The following is a 5841-nucleotide window of genomic DNA, read 5'->3' on the forward strand; positions in this document are numbered from 1 at the left end:
CAATGAAACACAGATAGACATTCCTCTGGTATTCTCTGCTTTCAGCTAAGATCCATCTAACATCAGCTACAATATCCCTAGTACCACGACCCCTTCTAAATCCAGCCTGGACTTCTGGTAGTTCTCTGCAGTCATTTTTGGATAATCTTCAGTAAAATCTTGCTAGCATCTATAAATTCCTTGGAGCTCTCCAGGCCCTTCCCTGGTGTCAAAGAGCTTGTCTGAGCAGAGGCCCAGGTGGAAAAAAGGCACACACTCCAATCCTGGAAATTATTCCTTTTTTTTATTTTGAAAATCTTTATTCAAAGTTATTGTAAAAAAGAAATATTCTTTTAAATATATAATGTCAGTAAAGTTACATTTGAATAAAAAATGTATAAACATCTTAGGAAACATTTTGTTATGTGTGCATCGTGAACTCACATCTTTCTTGAAATGTGAACGCTTACCTGGTGTCTTTAATGAACAGGCTTTTATTTACTGCACATAGTAACTTTTCTTAATGAGGAAAATTTGTATTTAGAATTAGCCAGCTGGACTCAGTGTAGATGATCCCGACTTTGTTGGCAACATCCAAAGCCTCATAGTCAGGAGCAAGTCTCTCTCATCAGGCCTAATCAAAGTGTTGACCTTGGCCACATCAATGTCATAGAGCTTCTTTACAGCTTGTTTAATTTGGTGCTTGTTGGCCTTGACATCCACAGTGAACACAAGTGTGTTGTTATTGTCTATCTTCTTCTTCTTCATGGCTGACTCAGTGGTCAGGGGAAGTTTCATGATGGCATAGTGGTCAAGCTTGTTTCTCCTGGGGGTGCTCTTCCAGGGGTGTTGGGGCTGCCTTCGGAGTCTCTGCATCTTAGGCCGTCAGAAGATGAGTGACACGTGGATCGTGGATTTTTTTTTTGCTGTGGACGCCCTTCAGGACGCCTGCTTGGCCTTAAACGCCTTTGTTTTGGCTTCACTTTTGGAAGGGGCAGGGGCTTCCTTCTTCGCTTTCAGCATCATCTTCGTAAAAGCATGTAGTAACTTCTGTGGGACATCCTTTGGCTTGTGTGGGCCCTCGATGCCTTTGTGTTTATCTGTATGCATGCGCTTTAGTTGTTTCTGGAGTGTGGGCATGGGAGTGGGTGTTTCCAACACCACGCTCTCTGTTTTTGTGGGGAGAAACATTCCCAGATCTTTGTTCCATTTCACTCTACAGTAAAAAAGCAGTTCAGGTCAGACGTCACGTGTTTTCTTTTCAGATGGTCAAATGATACATGTACAGAAGAATAAAATGCTTCACAGAACCTGAGACTTCTAGATGGCGCAGTCACTGCCAATGCTCCAATGTCCCACTCCATTCTCTGGAAGAGGTAAGCCATGGCATTCTCCGGCAGTAATCCGCTCAGAATGGCCAACAAGGACCACTTCCGGCTGGTGTCCAGGGTCACTCTAGTTGCCTGGAAGTTTGATGTAAGGACAAGCACTTTGATGAGTTTGAGGCACAGCGGTGTGAAGTCATGTTCCCAAATGACAGCTGGAATCAGCAGGAGTTTCCTGTAGCTAGGCAGTAATAATGCTTTCAGCGGTAAAAGGAAGTCAGGCTTTTTCTCTGCTGTCATCAACCCACAGAAAAGTAAAAATGTCAATAGGAAAGGCAGTTTGTTCTAAAGAAGCAATTGCAAACAGTGTGTAGAAATCCCACTCCTTGGCCCATCTGATCAAGGCATCAGGATCGGTGTTCTGGTTCGAGTCTGGAAGCTGCCAGCACCTCAGGTACACTTCACAGAGCAAGCAAAAGATGCCGAGTTTTCCATGGATAGTTTAGTATTGAAAAGCCTATGTCCCTGAGCTCTGCATAAAATCGCACCAATGAACATGGTAACAGGATAAATGTGGTCTATTTGTCTACCGGCTCTGGCTGGACTTGCAGATCCTTGGCCTGTTCATTGCACTCGATGATCCTGCATTGGCGGGTGCCGAGGCTGGGGGAGGAGTGGCAGCCACCTCCTCGGTGCCCCCTTGCTCTGGCCAAGGACTGCTTTGCCCACTAGTGAAAATTATTTTTCTTTTTAATTAATTTTAATGAAAGTTTACAGAGACATAGGGTTTCCAGTCATTCATTGTTGCACTTTTCTCCCTACCCACCCCCTCTGGCTCAATTCACTCTTCTTCTTGAAAAGAAAAACTCCTTCATTGTTATGCAATCCCTTGCCCCAAGTCCACTCCACTATGCAGCCTTCATTCTGGACTCCTGTCATGACAATAATACCTAGTCATATATCCCTTTTAAACAATTCTCTCCCTCATCTCTTTCAATGCAATATACATCATTCCTCCCCTCCTTTTCTGTCTTCCCTCAACCCTGATGTCAGTCCCGTTTTACAACAATGACCTTATGCAATATTTGTCCTTTTGTGACTGAGATATTTCACTCAGCGTAATCTCCAGGGTCATCCATTTTGCATAGTATTCCATGAGTTCCTTGTTTTTCAATGCTGCATAGTATTCCATTGTGTAAATATACCAGAGCTTCTCTATCCATTCATTTGTTGATGGGGAAATTCTTGATGGTAGCAAAGATCTCCCTCTCTTGGCTTACAAGCCACATGGAAAGATGCTCCTTTGACCAGGACTAGGATGGAACATTCCAGTCATAGTTCTCTCAACATATTTGATTTATGAGAGCTTGGGAGATCACGATATAGTTTCTGCCTTATATCATTACATTCTTGTATTTTGGGGAGTATACAATTCAACCCATGATCAGCCAAACCTCAACTGCTAACCAAAAGGTTGGCAAAAATTACCAAACCAAACAATTCAGGGGCTTGTAGGAAGAATACGCTCCAACACAGGGTCTATATTGCTCCAAGTCTTTACAGCAGCAGCTGGCCGTAGCTTTCCCTGGGTCAGTGGGTTCAAAGACTGGCCTTTTGGTTGCAGCTGAGGTCTTTAACCACCACATTAGCACAGTCGAGGTCTTTAACCACCACATTAGCAGGGCTCCTCTGAGAAGTTTACAGCCTAGGAACCATCTGGGACAATTCCACGGCGTCAGAATCAACTCAGTGGCAGCGAATGCTTTTGTTTCCTTTTGTTTTGGTTTTTTGAAGAAGTTGGTTTGTGTGAGAAAGAAAGTAGCATCAGGAGTGGGGGAAGATTCATCAACAGCCTTCAGTATGAAAATACCGAATCATTGTTTGCAGAAAGTTAAGAAGACATGAAGCATATAATGAAGAAAATTGTCAAAGACTACAGTCTTCAATATGGATTACCTCTCAGCATCAAGAAAACAACAATCCTGGACTGTCACTGGACCAAGAGACAACATCATGACAGATGGAGAAAGAGTGAAATTGTCAGTGGTTTCATTTGGCCTGGCTCTACAATCAACACCTCTGGTGGCAGCAGTCCAGAAATCAAATCTTGCTTTAGGCAAATCTGCTACTAGGGACCTCTTAGTCCTAAAGAGCAAGGATGTCGCTTTAAAGACTAAGGTGCACCTGGTGCAAGCCTGTTTTTTTTATTTTATTATTTTTGTGTGAGTGTACCATCAAATCAGATCTGACTGGTACAGGAGGAGATTGTCCCTCCTTCCCCGGCAGAGCATCTGGTGGATTCGAACCATGTGCCTCTGGGATTGTAGTTGCAGCTCCTTACCACTAAGCCATCAGAGCTCCCCTAAGCCTGGTATTTTCAATTGCTTTATATGCTTATGAAAGTTGTACAATAAACAAGGAAGACCTGGTTGAAGCCTTTAAACTGTGGTGTTGGTGAAGATCATTGAATGTCCCATGAACAAACAAATCTGTATGGAAGATATACAGCTAAAATATTCCTTCAATGCAAGGGTGGTGAGACTTTTTCTCAAATACTGTGTGTATGTTGTGAAGAGGGGCCAGTCCTTGGAAAAGGGCATCATGCTTGGAAAGGCAGAGGGTCAGAGAAGCCACTCAAGCAAGTGGATGGACACAGTGACAGCAACAAGGGACTTGATGCAGTGGCTGTCGTAAGGAAGATGCAGGATTGGAAAAGGTTTCGGTACCCAACACTGCTATGAGTCAGAGTAGACGGAAGATGATGCAGAAGCAGACGATATTTTCCACATATCATCACCAGGAATCGGTTGACACGACGGCAAAGAAACATTTCTGAGCCAGAAGCTTCAAATAAATGGAGAAAATGCCCACCAGACAAAAGACAGGGCAAAGAAGTGCGTCGAAACATTAGAATTTTTGTTGGGGAAATTTTAAACATTTCCCAGCTTGCACCATGGTGTTGCAAATGGTTAATTCTACACACCACTGAATGAATGAATGGTTGGTGGTTTGGGTGCACCCAGAAGTGTCGCTGTTAGATGCCATCAACCATACCTCAAAGGGATGCCAAGAACATCAGAGCAGAACCTTATCTCTCCTGCACCAACTTCACAATCTCTGATAAACGAGAGCCCGGGTTTTCTGTTGGGTTTTGTTTGTTTGCTTGTTTTTAGTTTTGTGTTTTATTTATTTAAGGAGTTCAGGCCTTGACTGCATATTTCCGCAGTGGGTACAGGTGCTCTTTTCTTTTTTCTTTTTTTTTTTTAATTTTATTATTTGTGTGTGTGCGTGTACCATCAAATCAGATCTGACTGGTACAGGAGGAGATTGTGCCTCCTTTCCTGGCAGAGCATCTGGTGGATTCGAACCGTGCTCCTCTGGGATTGCAGTGCAGCTTCTTGCCACTAAGCCGCCAGAGCTCCCCTTCAGGTGCTCTTTTCGCTGCTGCTTCTTGGTCTTCAGGTTCTCCTCATGCTTGTTGAGCCTTCGGCGCATGGCACGTGTCTTCTTGGGCCGCAGATCCAGGGGTTTGTACTTCTTTCCCTTATAGTATTCTCTGAGGTTCTCCTTCTGAGTCTGGTTAATAACAGCGAGGACACGGACAATGGATTTTTGGACAACTCGGATTTTGGAGAGCTTAGAAGCCTTACCACCTGTCCCTTTGGCACCGTGCAACTGGGAAAGCTCCACTTTCAGATTGTGCAGCTGTTTCAACAGCTCCTCATTCTTCTCGCCTCGAAGGTCCCGAGCCTTGATTTGGGCCATGGCTAAGCGATAGAACCCAGCTGCCGCTTGATCCAAGCTCAAGAGAAAGAGGGAGAGCCCATTTTTGCAGTCAGTGTTTTAAAGTCAGTCCGTCCTGTGGAGGGTCTTCTTTCTCAGACCCTCGACTCTCACACCATCATGTCTTTTTCCAAGGACTGGCCCCTCTTGACAACACACGCAGAGTGGATTTGAACCGACAGACAGGAGGCACCTTCTCTGTGAGACAAAGTTGCACCATCCTTGCCTCTAAAGCGCACCGTGGTTGGCTTCCTCCAAGACAGTTCTTTTGGCAGTGCGTGGGCTACTCAGTACCTTTCTCCTACACCACAGCTTCTTCTGTCATCCTTACCCATGGTCCAACTTTCAGACGCATTGAGGAAGTGATTAGGGAGCTCTGGTGGCCTCATGGTAAGAGATGGGCTGCCATCCCCAAGGCCTGTGGGTTCAATCCACCAGCTGCCGGAGAAAGACGGGCAAATCTGCTGGAGAGTCAGCTGAGGGCTCTGAGAACAGCAGCAACGATGAGTTAGATTAATCACATCTTTGTCTTTATGCTGAGGTTGTTGTTCTTGAGTCCTTTCTCATTTGTAAATCCCAGGTAGAGTCCAGCTAGAAAGCTTTCAATACATCTGCAAAATATAAGGACTTTTTGTAACATCACCAGTGGGCCAATTGGCAGCATCAGGATGGATGGTGAAGAGACTGAGACTGTTCACAGCTTTAGTTTGCTTGGCTCCACAGTCAACACTCTTGGCACCAGTAGCCAGGAAAT

The 5841-nt window shown here is 44.7% G+C and overlaps 1 pseudogene; it reads right to left on the bottom strand.

Moving 5' to 3' along the window:
- Positions 1–1281: 1281 nt before the first annotated feature.
- LOC102872489 overlaps positions 1282–5841 on the bottom strand; it is an 11457-nt pseudogene continuing 6897 nt past the window's right edge.

This window comes from Elephantulus edwardii, unplaced genomic scaffold (genome assembly GCF_000299155.1).
Source record: "Elephantulus edwardii isolate Elephantulus edwardi_28Jun2011 unplaced genomic scaffold, EleEdw1.0 scaffold00185, whole genome shotgun sequence".
NCBI classification, from domain to species: domain Eukaryota; kingdom Metazoa; phylum Chordata; class Mammalia; order Macroscelidea; family Macroscelididae; genus Elephantulus; species Elephantulus edwardii.